Here is a 16,678-nt window from a genome sequence, read left to right as displayed (position 1 = left end):
ACTTTTTCTCTATCACATTAATTTTTGGACGTATGTATGGAGCATTAAATGTAGATAAAAAAATAACTAATTACACAGTTTGGTTGTAAATCACGAAACGAATCTTTTGAGCCTAGTTAGTCTATGATCGGACAAAGTTTATCAGATATAAACGAAACGTGCTACAGTGTCTAGATTGCAAAAATTTGCAATCTAAACCAGGCCTGGGATAAAAGATCGAAATCGGATATTTTAGTCAGATAATGAACTTTTTACCGGATATGAATACAAATTTGAATATGAATACGAAACAAATACTCCCTTCGTTCCAAATTAAAGTTTATTTGATTTTTTTATCCTAAATTTTGCCAACATAGTCAAATTTAAGTCATTCTTGAAGAACTTTTATTAATAAAGCAAGCTGCAACAAAAGAAGTGATATTTTGCACAAATTTTTTAATAAGATGAGTGGTCAAATTTAAGGTAAAAAAAGTCAAACGAATTATAATTTAGAATGGATTTAGTAGTTCAAAATCAAATTCATGTTCATATACATCTTTAACAAGACGAAAGTGGCACCATGGACTCCGCCCTCTCATCCTGACGAAAGTGGCACCATGGACTCCGCCCTCTCAATCTGCCACGTCGCAGTCCTCTCATCAAGCCACATCGTCCCGTATTTTTAGTAGTCGGATCTCTCGCTGAGTTTTCACGAATCGTTAGATTAGAGACGGTTCGAGATCCCTCCCTTCATCTCTGACGCCCGCACTACAGCAGTCAGTAGGCCCACTGTCGATAGATTATCGTCGGTAGTCCTTCGAGGGGTATCCCACAAAGGTAGATTGATCGGTAGAGGAGCGCGAGATCAAGAACAAGAAGGCAACAGAGACACACGAGTTATACAGGTTTAGGCCGTCAGTATGACGTAATACCTTACTCCTGTGGTCTGTTGGTTTGTATTAGCTATCGTATGATATGCCGTGATTTTAGAGGGGGTCCCTGCCCGCCTTATATAGTCCGGGAGGTAGGGTTATAAGTCGGTTAGATCTAAGAGATAACCGGAAAGTAATAACTGAATACAGGAATCTTGGGATCATACATATCCTAACAGATCTTATAGTATCTTCAGGATATCTTCCTGATATCTTGTGGAAGGCGCCGAGCAGATTCGTGCCTCGCAAAGCTTCTTCTTGTGAGCTGGGCCACCCCTAGGAGCGCAGTCCATGTGGCCTGCCATGGGTATCCGGGGTCGTACCCCCCACAACTAGTCCCTGAGCACCTTGTACCCGTTGTGCAACGCCGCCTTGACCTTGTCCGAGCAATTGCAAATGATGCTGAGCAGTCAAGCCCATGGTCCAACCACCATGCTTAACGTCCGAGCAGCATGAACCCTCACCGAGCAGTATGAACCCTCACCGAGCAGCGTGACCTGTCGCCGAGCAGCGCGACCCAAGTACGGCTTGCCATAAGGGTGTAAGGAGCTCAAGTATAGAATCGAAAATTTCTCTACATTGAACCAAGTGTGCCCACTTAGAGTCTGAACAAAATTGTAGGAGTCAATCTTCCTCTATAGTCATGCATTCTTCAAGATAAAACCCCGCACACTCCCTATGAGGTGAAGTGTGCCCACTTAGTCCCCGAGCCTGGTAGCAGATGATGTAGTCTTGTGGTGCCAGGATTTGAAACTAAAAGAAAAAACTGAAAACCAGCTGAGCCGGCAACCAGTCCCCTGGTGCGGCCCAAAAATAAAAAATAGCACATTCACCGTAAGGTGAAGTGTGCCCACTTAGTCCCCAAGCCTGACAGTAGGTGACGCAGTCACTTGGTGCTAGGGTCAGAAACAGAAAAACAACTTAAAACCAATGGAAAAGACCACCAGTCCCCGAGCTGCAGGCGGAATTATAGGAGTAATCCAACCGTAGAGAAAAAACCAGAGTAACAACCGGATAATGTCAGTTAATTAGCCTCATTAAATGGCGGAGAAGTTGGCGAAATTTAGGCGAAGAGCAACTGAAGGCAGCGATAAATGAGCGTCGTGGGCTGCGGTTTGCGCGGAAGCCCATGTAACGGCCCATTTGGCGCATCGGAGAAATCGCAGCGGCGCAAATCGCGGGAACAGTTTCCCAGAAACCCTTAAGGTATAAAGGTGGGGAAAGTATGTTGTAATAGTACCGTCGCCCCCTTTGCCACTCCGCCATTTCATCTTCCATCTCAGATTCCACACCTCTAGATTCAAAGCCACGAACGCTGCCGACGCCTGACCGTATTCGGATCTGAGCGATGGCGCCGAAGAGGAGAGTCGCGAACCCGAAGAAAACAAGCCCAAAGAAAACGGGAAGCAGAGCCAGCTGCGACGAAGAATGGACGCCGTCGCGCACCGGAGAAGCGGAGCTTGAAAGAATGGTGACAGTGGGCGTGCTTCTTGACCGCGTCACTGGCGGATGGCGTCCAGCCATTGGTGAGCCCTTTCCAATGCCTAACACTGATGAAGTTGTAGTCTTTGCAGATTATTTTTGGCGTGGATTGGGGTTCCTTGTCCATCCTTTCTTGCGAGATCTATTGGTATTTTGGTCGATCAGTCTGTGCAATCTCCACCCCAACACTATACTTCACATCTCGATCTTTATTCACTTCTGTGAGGTGTTTCTTGGGATTCTTCCGCACTTCAACCTCTTTAGACATTTATTTTGGCTAAAGAAGAAAGGCGACGGTGGCTCTAAGGTGGTCGGTGGAGTATAGCTGCAGCTCCGGGATAGAATGGCCAGCGATTATATCAGTGTACCATTGAACACTTCCTTGAAAGGGTGGAATGCTAAGTGGTTTTACATGAAACAGAACCACCCAGCCGTTCGCTGTGACGTGCACCATATCCCGGAGAACCAAAGAAGCTGGTCGGAGAGACCAAAAAGTGTCGACATGGAGCAAGTGAAGGAGCTCCTTGACCTTATTCAAAGTGTGGAGTTGAGAGGTGAACTTGTGGTAGCAAGCTTCATAGTACGCCATGTCTAGCCTTGCAAGGAAAGGGCCTATCCCGCTTTTGACTACAAGGGCGATGACGACGAAACCCGGGAGAGGCCTGAACGGCTATCAAGGAAAGAAGTAATAAGCCGCGCCACAGAACTATTCACCTCCAGCGCCTCATTTAGCTGGCCGAAAGAAACAAAGGCCTTCAACTATACCAACCCGCCTCCTCAGATAACCATCTTACCCTTTATTGTTCAAATGTCGATTTGCCGAGCAGGGAACTGACTTACTTATGCAAAGATCCATTCGCAGGATAGAGCAGTATATTTTTCAGACGTGCCGAGAGCTGAATGGCCGCCAGTGGTGGATGCCTGACCAACAAAAAACCCTAAAGAAAGTCCCATCGGTATCTCATCAGAATCCAGATATTCGGATGTTGATCATACGGCGCGTCCCCTCCCCCGCTATCGGAGAAATCCCAGGGAAAACGGGCAGCGGCAGACGAGTCGGCCCGGAAGAAGAGGAAAATGGCGGTGGCCGCCCCCCACAGACTGGGTGATATATCACTAGGCGGCGACCAGACCAGCCGTCCGTGGAGGGTCGTGGTGATGGAGTGGTCTGATGATGACGAAAATACAGTTCCCCCTCCCCCTAGCTTGCAAAAAACTTCACGCAGAACACGCATGGAGGAGCAACCAAGGGGAAGCGATGAAGTCCCTGAGCAGCAGGTGATGGGAGTCCCCGAGCAGCAGGCGACGGGAGTCCCCGAGCAGCAGGGTATGGGAGTCCCCGAGCATCAAACGGAGCGAAACCTAGTGGTGCAGGCGGAGCAAACACCGGAACAACAGGTGGAGCATAGGCCAACTGTAGAAGAGGACATACCTCCACCTGATAACATGGAGGTTGACCCCACGGCCACACCCGGAGGCTCAAACAGGCCTCGCTGATTCAAAAAAGCACACTAGCAGACCAAACGGTAAGTAACCTCTCATTGTTATTGTTTTGCTATTTGATCTCTATTTTTTGGGCGATTGACCAAATGTTCGGATGCAGCGCAAAACACGTGGAGGATCCGAAGTCATCCGCCCAGACTGATAAGCAGTCTCAAGCTGATCCCGAGGCGAAGGTAGCGCCTGCCGCCCCCATGTTAGGGCCCCCTAGTGCTCAGGGATTGGTGAAACAAACAACAACCGCTGCAGGTGGAGCTAGAGACGATGAGGGACCGGTATCAGCAGAGACCGACTCAGCAACGATGCCCAAAGCAACGTCGGGTAGCGCCGGACCCTCAGGAGATGAACTGTAGTGGCCAGCGAAGCGGTAGAGTATGGGTCAGTGAGACCAGGGGTGCTTGAGGAGCTAACGGTGCTCCTAGAAGGGACGCATGTCATGCTCAGACCCACTGTCCGACCACAGAGCCCCCCTATGACGAGCCCTACTACAGCGGAAGAGGAGGACAAGGTCGAGGAGATCATTCGCGATGAGCCTCGAACCTAATCCGTTCGAATCCTTCACAAGCGTGGTGATGAAGTGGTAGTTGTCGAGGAAGAGGACACCCCTAGAGAAATGAAGAGGCTGAAATCCACCCTCGGCGGAGTAGTAAAACAAATCGAGGTTGATACTGATTCCCAAAAATTTTTTGTTGTCATTGTTTGTTTCCTTTTGTCATTGTTATTACGCATTTCTAGGGGATGACTTGAACTGCCGAGCACCGTTACCAGTTGATTAAGAGGATGGAGCCCCTCGCCGAGGAGAACAAAAAACTCAAGGAGGCGATGAACCTTTCGGAGAAGAATATTCAAAGGGCCCAGCGCAAGCAAGACCTTACGGAGTCCAATGCGCGGGACCTAGAATACCATAAGGGGGTCCTATCTGGACAACTGGCGACTGTGAAAGAACAACTTCAGAGCAAGTCCGAGTAGCTGAGCGCTGCCTCGACACAACTGAAAGATGCTTCTGAGCAATTGGAAAAACTACAAAAAGTCTCTGAGGAGAAAAAAGGTGCGTTCAATCCACAAAATGCTGCACATAGCCGGATATGATTTCTTTCATTGATGAGTGATGTAATTGTAGAACAAGACGCGAAGCTTAGTTAGCTTTGCTAGGCCCTCGAATAACTCCGGGAGGAGAAAGCGAAGGAGACAGAGCGAGCGACCAAACTAACCGAGGAGCTGGACGGTGAGTACCCCATGATTGGGTTTTCTGTTGAGGTTAATGTCTTCCCTGATGTAGCTTCAAAATGCATGCAGACTACCATCGGAGGCTCAAGGCACAATTTGATGTGTTGGAGCAAGACGCCCGTACCCAGAGGAACAATTTTGACGGCGTAGTGGTCGGAATATGCTCGACTGCATCGAACTGGAAACTGCTCCTCATCCCAACAGCAGGCCACCTCGCCCGGATATTATCATCGACAGATGCAAGACGGCGTGGGAAAGCTTTAAAAGCTTCAACCGCGACGCCGTTGTTACTGCCGCTACCCACACCCTTGCTGTTGTCCGATCACACTATCCAGACACTGACCTGGAAGCGATAGGGGGCGGGTATGCCGAAGGGTTGAATGAAGCGGAGACCCAGCAGCTTGAAGATGAGGTGGAGGACGCAGCGAAAAAGTTGGCCGGCGATATATACCTGTTCGGAGAGAATGATGGTAGTGGCGAAGCATAATGATTTCCTCAGTGGACCTCATCTTTAATATCTTGACAGTATGGTTAGAAAGCGCGAAAGCGCAAGAATCAAATACTTATCAAATATTTGTCATTAGGTGCTTGTATATACAATATATGCAATGTGCTTATAATTTGGCGAAATAATCTTCGAAGTTTCAAACCGGACGCAGTTATGCGTAGTTCAAGTAACATCCGACCAGTGGGTCTGCTGCTGGTCCCTATGGCCTTGGCCAGCCCATAGTCCTTAACGTCGAGCACGGAGCCCGTGCACGTGTAGGAGAAAATTGGTGGCTTAGTTTTTTCTATAAAGAACAGCGCTGAACGTGTTCTGGTCGGCTGTTAGTTAAACGAACTCGAAGATAATGGCAACACAAGCGGCGTCCAAGCAATGTATTCTATGTTGAACTCTTGGCCTTGGCTGACCCATAATCCATAACGTTGAGCACAGAGCCCGTAGACATGTAGGAAAAACAGGTGTGACCAAAGGACCGCAGCCAATCGCCCATAACGCAGAGCATGGAGCCCATAGCACGTGTAGGGAGAAATCGAAAACTGGGTCTTCTCCAAAGAAAACAAAGAAAAAATGCTTTGCGATTTGGAAAAATTGAGTTCGGCGTTTTTGAGAAAACGTGTTCGGCGTTTTGGAGAAATCGTGTTCGGTGTTTTGGAGAAATCGTGTTTGGCGTTTTGGAGAAATCGTGTTCGGCGTTTTGGAGAAATCGTGTTTGTCGTTTTTGGAGAAATTGTGTTTGGCATTTTGGAGAAATCGTGTTCGACGTTTTGGAGAAATCGTGTTCGGCATTTTGGAGAAATCGTGTTCGGCGTTTTGGAGAAATCGTGTTTGGCGTTTTGGAGAAATCATGTTTGGCGTTTTGGAGAAATCATGTTCGGCATTTTTGGAGAAATTGTGGTCGGCGTTTTGGAGATCGGTATGGAGTATCATAATGCTTCGGCGGCCGTGCGCGGAGATCAAAAGTTAAAGGAGAAAAAATGGAGACAAATTATGGAGACCAAAAACTTTATTCATCATAAAATGGAGAGTACATATCTGGAGTGTTTCAAGGGTAGAAACGTATAAGGTGCTCGATGTGCCATGAGTTTGGAACATCAATTCCATCTAAGTCACATAAGCGATAAGATCCTGGTCGGGTGACCTCTTTGACGACGTAGGGCCCTTCCCAAGGGGAAGAAAGCTTGTGCAACCCTTCGGTCTTTTGTTTTCTACGGAGAACGAGGTCGCCGATGGCGAATGAACGACCTTTTACGTTGCGGTTGTAGTACCTTCGTAGATCTTCTAGATACTTGTCTGTGTGGATGCAGGTGATCAGGCGTTCTTCCTCGGCCCGATCAATGTCCTCAGTCCGAACAACCACAGCCTGCTCTTCAACATAATTTTCCACCCTGGGTGCTCAGAAAGCAACATCTGCTGGTAGTATGCCCTCTGAGCCGTAGACCAAAAAATATGGAGACACCCTGGTACTGTGAGTAGCTTGAGTGCGCAGTCCCCAGACCACAGCCGGTAGTTCTTTGAGCCATCTGCCCGGATGCTTTTCTTCTTTCTAATATAGCCTCTTTTTGAGGGCATCGAGGATCATACCATTAGCCCGCTCAACCTGGCCATTAGCTCTAGGATGAGCAACGGAAATGTACTTAACAGAGATGCACCAGCCTTCACAGAAATCCCAAAAATGATGATCGGTAAACGTGGTTCCGAGGTCGGTGATAATGCTATTCGGGAGAGCAAACCTGTGTATGATATCTTCAAAGAGGTTGACTGATTTCTTTGCGGTAGCTGAAATGAGCGGTTTGTACTCGATCCACTTGGAGAACTTATCAATGGCGACGTATACATACCTAAAACCCCCTGGCACTGGCTTAAAAGGCCCAATCATGTCCAATCCCCAGCATGCAAAAGGCCAAGAAGCTGGGATGGTCTGCAACTCTTGTGCTGGTATGTGTATTTGCTTGGTGAAGAACTGACATCCTTCACAGCACCGGACGAGGTCTTCTGCATCGGAGATGGTCGTGGGCCAGTAGAAGCCAGCTCGGAAAGCTTTGCCAACCAGGTTTCTCGAGGCCGCGTGATTGCCACAAGATCCAGAATGAGTTTCATGAAGCTGCTTCACTCCTTTGTCTTGAGGGACACACTTCTGCAATATCCCTTCCTTGGCACTCTTCCTCATCAAGTTACCGTCTACCAACACGTAGTGCTTACTTCGGTGGATTAGGCATTCAGTGTCGATCTTGTCGGCGGGTACTTCAGAGTTGATGAGGTACTTGATGAATTGTTCCCTCCAATCGGCGACCAACGAAGGCATCACAAGTACCAACTGCTCGGCAAGGGGAACCTCCTCAACTTCCTTTTCTTCTTTAATGGATGGCACCAAGAGATCTTGCACGAAGACCCCCGGCAAAACCGCGGCGCGAGACGAACCTATTTTTGAGAGCTGGTCGGCTAGTTGATTTTGATCTCGTACCACGTGGTGGTACTCGATAGCATTGAACTTCCCTTCAAGCTTCCTGATTTTGACACAGTATGCGTCCATCTTCTCACTAGAACAGGACCAGTCTTTGTTGAGCTGGTTGATAACCAACACGGAGTCTCCGTACACCATTAGGCGTTTGACGCTGAGCACAACGGCTATACGAAGACCATGGAGACATGCTTCGTATTCCATGGCATTGTTGGAGGCCGGGAAGTGTATCCGAAGAACGTAACGTAGCTTATCCTTGGTCGGCGTAATGAATAGAATGCTCGCACCAGCACCGTTGATGTTAAGGGTGCCGTCAAAGTACATCACCCAGTGCTTGGGGCAAGCGGCGGCGATGGGCTCTTGGATCTTGGTCCATTCAGCGACGAAGTCAGGGAGCGCCTGTGACTTAATGGTAGGTCTACTTCTAAATTCAATGGAATAGGTGCCGAGCTCAATAGCCCACTTAATGATGCGGCCATTGGCTTCTTTGTTGCGAAGAATGTCCCCTAGGGGAAACTCAGTGACCACGGCGATCTTGTAGTATTCGAAGTAATGCCAGAGCTTGCACGATGTAATTAGAATTGCGTATAACAGTTTTTGTACCTGAGGATAACGAGTTTTTGGCTCGTTGAGTACTTCGCTGATAAAGTAGACCGGACGTTGCACCCTGTAAGCGTGCCCGGCTTCCTCGCGTTCGATGACGATAGCTATACTCACAATGCGAGAAGTGGCAGCGATGTATATGAGTAGAGTCTCATCTGGCCTTGGCGCTGTCATGATCGGTGGCTTTGTCAAGAACAGCTTGAGCTGCTCGAAAGCTGAGTCTGCTTCCTCCAACCAGGAAAAGTGCTTGGAGGCCTTGAGAAGCTTGAAGAAGGGTAACCCTTTTTCGCCGAGGCGTGATATGAAGCAGCTTAAAGCAGCCATGCAACCTATAAGCTTTTGTATATCCTTGACACATGTTGGCTGTTTCATATTGGTGATGGCGGAGACCTTGTTAGGATTAGGCTCGATGCCTCGAGCACTAACGATGTAGCCCAACAGTATACCAGATGGAACTCCAAAGATGCACTTTGAAGGGTTCAGCTTCCATCGGTACTTGTTTAGATTGGCGAAGGTTTCCTCGAGGTCAGCGATATGCTTATCAACTGTCTTGGTTTTGACGACCACGTCATCGATGTATGCTTCGACGTTGCGGCCAATTTGCTGGTCGAGGCACATCTAAATGGCCCTTTGATAGGTAGCCCCAACGTTCTTGAGTCTGAAGGACATAGTTTTGTAGCAGTATGCTCCGAAAGGTGTAATGAACAACGTCTTTATCTGGTCTTCTTCCTAGAGGGAGATCTGATGATAGCCGGAGTAACAGTCAAGGAAAGAGAGTAGTTTTTAGCTGGCGGTAGAGTCTACAGCCTCGTCTATCCGAGGCAAGACGAAGGGGACCTTAGGACAGTGTTTGTTAAGATCAGTATAATCAATGCACATTCTCCATTCTTTATTCTTTTTTTGAACGAGAACAGGGTTTGCTAACCAATCTGGATGATACACTTCTTTTATAAACCCGGCAGCTAAGAGCCATTTTATTTCTACCCTAATAGCCTCCTTCTTGTCTGGCGTGAATCGGCGAAGTTTTTGCTTGATCAGTTTGGTGGTCGGCGAGACATTCAAGGAGTGCTCGATCTTCTCCCGTGGTACCCCTGGCATATCTATAGGTTTCCAAGCAAACACATCGGCGTTGGCACATAGGAAGGAGATGAGCGTGCTTTCCTATTTGGGGTCAAGATGAGCCCTAATCTTCACGGTCTTGGAAGTGTCATTGAGGTCGAGGCTGACCTCCTTGATTTCCTTGGACTTGGCAGAGGCACGAGGAAGCTCGAGCTCTGGAATCTCCATGTCATCGACGGGTACTGTCCTAGCTTCAGCGACCATGCTAGTCATCTAGATGGAGAGGTCGGTGGCTTTGGCGAGGGCGGGACTCTCTGTCTCGTAGGCGTAGGCGACGAAAAGGTTGGCCTACAGAGCCAGGACTCCTGCAGGCAAAGGCATCTTCAACACTAGATACATGTAGTGTGGTACGGCCATGAATTTGGCCAGAGCTGGCCGGCCAAGTATGGCATGGTAGGCGATGTCGAAGTCGGCGACGTAGAAGTTGATATGCTCGATGCGGTAGTTGCTTATCGTGCCAAACTATACTGGTAGGGTGATCTCTCCAAGTGGCCTAGATGCCCTTCCAGGTACCACACCCTAGAAGGAGGAATCCGAGGGTGTGAGATCTGATATCGTGAGGCCCAACTCCCTTAGGGCTCCAACGAAGAGCAGGTTTAAAGCACTGCCACCGTCAACAAGGACTTTTCTGAATAGCACCTTCTAGACGGTTGCATTGAGGACGAGGGGGAAATGCCCCGTATATGGTATGTCTACCCACTGGTCGGCCCTACTGAAGGTGATGGGGATCTCGGACCATGGACGATAGCTAGGGTCGGTGGTAGTTTCTTCTGAAGCGACGACGAGCACTCATCGAGTAGCAAGCTTGCGTTCCCTTCAACTCTCAGTGGAGGCAAGGCCCTCGAAGATGGTGGCAACCACCTTATCATGGTCCTAAAAGGCGTTATTGTTGTTCCTAGGTGGTCGACGACCTCCTGTTCCATTATTGGCGTCGTCGTCGAGCCTCTTGTCCTAGAACTCCCTGGCTAGACCAATGCAGTCCTTCATCTTATGTTTAGCGTTCTTGTGAAGAGGGCATGGGCCGTCAAGTATCTTTTGGTACTGCTCATCATAGTTACGCTTGGCGCGAGGTTGACTAGCGGCGGTGAAGATGTGTTTTGGCCGACGGCGGTGATTTTGGCCTGGCATGTGTCCTCCTGCTCGATCACGGCCGCTATCGCGATGATAGCTGCGGTCATCGGGGCGGTGGTCATTATGACATCGGTCGTTGGGGCGATCATCGTATCGGTGAGGTGGTCGCTGAGTGCCCGCATCCTCGTTGAAGCGCACCTCGGCTTCCTCTACATTAGCGTACTGGTTAGTGGTAGTTATCATCTCGTCGATACCGGTCGGCGGCTTGTGGTTGAATTTGGAGCGAAGTTCGTGATGGTGAAGTCCTCGGATAAAGGCAGTGATAACTTCAGCTTTTGTGATGTTGGGGATAGAATTCCTCATCTCAGAGAAATGCCAGATGTAGCTATGGAGGAGCTCGGATGGCTTCTGGTTGATGCGGCTAAGATCATGCTTCGTGCCTGGTTGAGTACACATGGCCATATAGTTGTCGGTGAAGACTTTCTTCAACTCTTCCCACAAGCCGATGGAGTCTGGCGCAAGGCTGGTGAACCAGCTCATGGCGGGTGGCGTGAGCATGACGGGGAGATAATTTGCCATAATGCTAGTGTCTCCTCCCGCGGCACGGACGACAGTGGCATAAGCCTGCAGCCACTGAGTTGGGTTTATTCTTCCTTCGTAGGGCTCGACCCCGGTGATCTTAAAACCATGGGGCCATCAAAGCGTTCAGAGATCCTTTGTGAAAGCTAGAGGCCTCTCAGGATTGTTGACACCATAATCCGCGACGTTGTGGTCGGGGATAGGCTCGAGGGCTGAGTCCGGGCTACCGTACTCCCTTTCATAATCCCAGTGGCGACGTACTTTGTTTTCGTGGCGACCAAAGCGACGGTGCTCAATACGCCGCCATGCATCTCGGAGGTTGCTAAGATGTACTCTAGCTCCTGTTCGACCTCCTGGTCGTGTTGGCGATGGTGTTCGGCGTGATGCCCCTCGGGTACCCCTTGGAGAGGTAATGACTGGTCGGTGAAACGGCTTTGACTTGGGTGGCGGTTGAACCTCGGCGTAGCTGATCATTGAATCACGCTCATAGAGCATGAAGGTCTCTGGTCCTCACGGATCTCATTGACCTGACAGTAAGCCGCTTTAAGCATGGCGACAATTGTGGCGAGCTCGGGCGTTTGAGGTAAACGAGCAAGCTCGTTGGTGGCTACTACCAAATTGGCGCTTGGAGTCATGAAGACATCGTGGCCGTCGTCGCGGAGAAATTCTTCGTCGAGGTCACATTAGAGCAGGAGCGGCCTTCCTTGAGAGTCAAGCCTATTATTCTGAGCAGCTTCGGCCCTCGCGATAGCTGCCTCATTCTCTCACCGCTGCGTGCGGTTGACGTTTTGGTTCTCCCGAGCGGCGCGCTCTTCCTCGGTTTCGCTGTTCCGAGGAGGGCTGTCGATGCTGACGTTGAAGATCGTGCCACCCCAGAAGGGTGGGAGGAGAAATTGATCGGAGAAGGTTTCAATGAGGGTCTCCATAGAGCCCTGAGACTCGGAGCCTGAAGTTTCTTCCGAGATAGTCTAGAGGTGTGCCCCGGGGCTTTGGCCTAAGTGTAGCGTGTTGACAACCGATGGGAGCTGGACGGCGATCTGGTCGGCAAGTCTGCCCCTTAGAGCGTGCTAGTAAGTAGCAGTGGTGTTGGAGAATCAGAAAGGTAGGGCCATAGCCCTTGCAGTTTTCTGAGCACCCTTTGATAGATCTAGATTAGAGGGTGGTTGGCACTGAACCAGAGTGTCTAGTGCCGATTCGGCGATGGAGAGACAATCGGCGAGCTTCAGTCTAACCCGATCGATGGATTCGATCAGATCGTCGTTGTTGATCGGCCTCCTCTGGTAGCGAGGAAGTGGATGGCGAGTTGTTGCCGAAAGAGACCTCAGAATTACCTCTGAGATCGGATCTGCAGTTGCAGGTGTAGGGGTGGCTGGGGCAGAACCGATCTGCTCTGGCTCGAGGAGCTCTCCGACTCTGTCAGCGTTGATGACCCATGAGATGGATCCGACCATGAAGATCTGGCCGGGCTATGGAAGGGATGAAGAGCCTATGGAAAAAGCCATCTTGTTCGACAAGGAAACAACACGCACAACCCCTACCTGGCGCGCAACCTATCGACAGATTATCGTCGACAGTCCTCCGAGGGGTATCCCACGAAGGTAGATTGATCGGTAGAGGAGCGCAAGATCAAGAACAAGAAGGCAACAGAGACACACGAGTTATACAGGTTTAGGCCATCAGTATGACGTAATACCTTACTCCTATGGTCTGTTGGTTTGTATTAGCTATCGTATGATATGCCGTGATTTTAGAGGGGGTCCCTACCCGTCTTATATAGTCCAGGAGGCAGGGTTACAAGTCGGTTAGATCTAAGAGATAACCAAAAAGTAATAACTGAATACAGGAATCTTGGGATCATACATATCCTAACAGATCTCGTAGTATCTTCAGGATATCTTCCTGATGTCTTGCAGAAGGCGCCGAGCAGAGTCGTGCCTCGCAAGGCTTCTTCTTGTGAGCTAGGCCACCCCTAGGGGCGTAGCCCATGTGGTTTGTCGTGGGTATCCAGGGTCATACCCCCTACACCCACCTATGTTCCTCATCCTGTTCCCCTACGTCCGCACCACACCACCGCCTCCCCCATGTTTTTTTATTTCTAACACTTTTTTTACTATTTTTAAATTTAACACTGAATTTTTTTATTTTCAATTCTAACACTTTTGGCCACGCCTATTGCCATGGCGCGGCCAAACAACGCTGACGCGGCTTGCATGGTGGCGTGGCAGCGGCGATGACGTGGCACTTCCCTGGGCCTTGACCGCTGACGTGGTAGGCGCTGCTGCGCCACAGATCTTGACGCGGCAGTGCCACGCCACGGACCACGGCGTGGCGAAGCCTAATACAGGACCGTGGATCAGCTCCTCCCCTCACTGTCTCTCTTTTACTCTAGTGAAATGGATCGAGGCGGAGACGTGCCTGCCGCCGCTGCTGCCGTCGCCGAGGCCATCGCCTGCGCTTCCACCTGCCTCCCTCTCTCCCCATTCCTCCCTCCCTAGCCCGCTCCAGGAGCCATGACCGTCGCCACCGCAGCGGCCCCTTCCCCACCGTCGGCCGACCTCTCTCCCCATAGTCTCCTTCACCTGTGCCCCCTGTCCGTTCCTTGGCCTGTCGGCGGCCACCTCATCGCCATTGGTGGATTTGGCTAAGCCCTAATCTTCCCCTTGTTGTCAAGGTTCTCCCTTGTGTATTTGTTGATTGAATCGAAATTGTTGTTACTTAAGGTTAATATGCAAAATTAGTTTGAATGATTAGTTAGTATAGTTAGTAAAGTATAGTTAGTATAGTGAGTAAAGTTAGTTAGTTTAGTTAGTATAGGTAGTATAGTAAGTTAGTATAGTTAGTAAAGTTAGTTAGTTTAGTTAGTGCAGTTAGTGAGTCTAGTTAGTTATTGTATTTAGTATAATTAGTTATTGTAGTTAGTCTTATATAGATGTTAATATTAGATTAGCTAATGTAGTTATAGTTAGTATAGGTATTCATATTACTATAGACAGTACGTAGTGCTCTGTAAAAACGAAAAATTAGATCATAACTCTTTGAAAAAGAAAAAAACGATTTCATGTTTTCCACAACAATAACCAATCTCATCATAGTCAACCATATGGCCGCAATAATGGCCTACTTGAAAGCTCTAGTTTGGTTTTGGTGAATTAATAAAACCCTAAGTGCTAACCTAGGTTATCAAAGTGATTATGAGATAGGTAGCACTACTCCAAGTAGTGAAGCAAATGAAGATCATGACATGATAATGGTGATGCCATGGTGATGATCAAGTTCTTGGACTTGGAAAAGAAGAGAAAGAAAATAAAAAAGCTCAAGGCAAAGGTGAAATTGAAAATAGCCTTTTGGTTTAGTAATTAAGAGACAGTCTGACGGTGCCATCGGCGTCCTATATAGAAAAGATAGGTTTTTACAGAGCGCACCGGACGCTGGCCTCAACTAGACCAGAGCATCCGATCAGTGGAAGCAGTGAAGATGCTGGCGTCGGTCTTCGACCAAACGTTGGGTCGCTTCATGACTGGACGCTGACGGGGTGCGTCCGGTCTTGCTAATGTGGCAACGCATAGAGAAGAGGGTGACTCACCGGACGTTGGGTGAGTCCGATTAGGGGTAACCGAACGCGTCCGATCACGAAAAATTGTCTCTGGATGCTTCCTGGAAGTGACCGGACGTTGGGGTCCTACGTCCGGTCATTATCAACCGGACATGTCCGGTCGCGAATAGAACCTTATTGGAAACGACTAGACGCTGAGGTCCTGCATCCAGTCACTTCGAAGCAGCGCGTTTGGTCACAACTTAAATGTACTAATGACCGTTGAGATCGGATGATTAGCGTTTGAAGCAGGTGCCATGTGGCAAGCATCGTGCAGCGTCCGACCGATCTGACCAGCGCGTTCGGTCGCCCCGATTTTCAGTAGACTGAGGATCCAACGGCTCTATTTCATGGGAGCTTCTATTTAAGCCCCATGGCCAGCTCAAGCTCACTCTCTTGGTCATTTGCATTAACATAGCAACCTTGTGAGCTTAGCCAAAGCCCTCCCACTCATCTCCATCATTGATTCATCATCTTTGTGAGATTGAGAGAGAATCCAAGTGCATTGCTTGAGTGATTGCATCTAGAGGCACTTGGTGTTTGTGTTTCACTACCGGATTCGCTTGTTGCTCTTGGTGGTTGCTACCACCTAGATGGCTTGGTGCAGCGGAGGAGGATTGGCATGAGTTGGTGATTGTTCGTGGCCATCTCCTAGTGATTGTGAGGAGACTTGTACCTTCTCAGATGGAGCGCTGAAAGGTAACCCTAGTGGATTGCTCGTGTCATTGAGTTACCTCACTTGTGGGCAGTGTCCAATTGTGTGGACGAGGTTCGTGCAACACGTCCTAGCCACCGAACCACCAAGTGTTGATCGACATAACGAGGACGTAGCGTGTTGGAAAGCACGTGAACCTAGAAGAAAATTGGTTGTTTCTTACCCTTTGGTATTCTCCCAGTGATTAATTTAGTGTTCATCTTGTGATTGGTTCACTTCTCTACACGGTGGTATAATCACCCTACTCACTCATTTATATTCTTGCAAACTAGTTGTAGCAAGCTCTTTAGTGTAGTTAGAATTGAGAGCTTGCTTTGTTGTTTTGAGTTCATCTAGTGGAGCTCTTTAGTGTAGCAAGTGTGAGAGCTCTTAGTGAGTAGTGACTTAGCAAATTGAGTGTCTAGTGATCATAGTAACTAGAATTGTTGGATAGGTGGCTTGCAACCCTTGTAGAGCTAGAGCAAGTTTGCATTTCGCTATTTGTTATACTAATCAAACTGCTCTAGTTGGTTTATAGATTTTTTAAATAGGCTATTCACCCCACCCCTCTAGCCATATTAGGACCTTTCACTACTCCAAGCTTGAAGGGACTAGGCCGTAGTTGGCTTTAACACCACATTTGCACATGACATAAGGTGCTTTGAAAATTACCCTTTCTTTCTTCTTTTCCTTTGCCTTTGGTGGCTCTTCTGGTCATTGATTCTTATGACCATAGAGCCACTCCTTGAAACAACACTTCGCAAATGCAAACACCTAAAAGAGGTGACATTAGTAAAGGAACACATAGAGCTAAACATTTAAACAGATACATTTTCACTTACTTCGTGCTTGTTGGGACACACAAACTCCAACGTATTCTCAGGGTTTATCACAGCTCGATCTCCGCAATCGCACAGATTAGGTTTCTCGAGTCTTC

This window comes from Miscanthus floridulus, chromosome 7, assembly GCF_019320115.1.
Source record: "Miscanthus floridulus cultivar M001 chromosome 7, ASM1932011v1, whole genome shotgun sequence".
Taxonomy (NCBI): Eukaryota; Viridiplantae; Streptophyta; class Magnoliopsida; order Poales; family Poaceae; genus Miscanthus; species Miscanthus floridulus.
Note: the sequence above shows the minus strand (reverse complement) of the source record.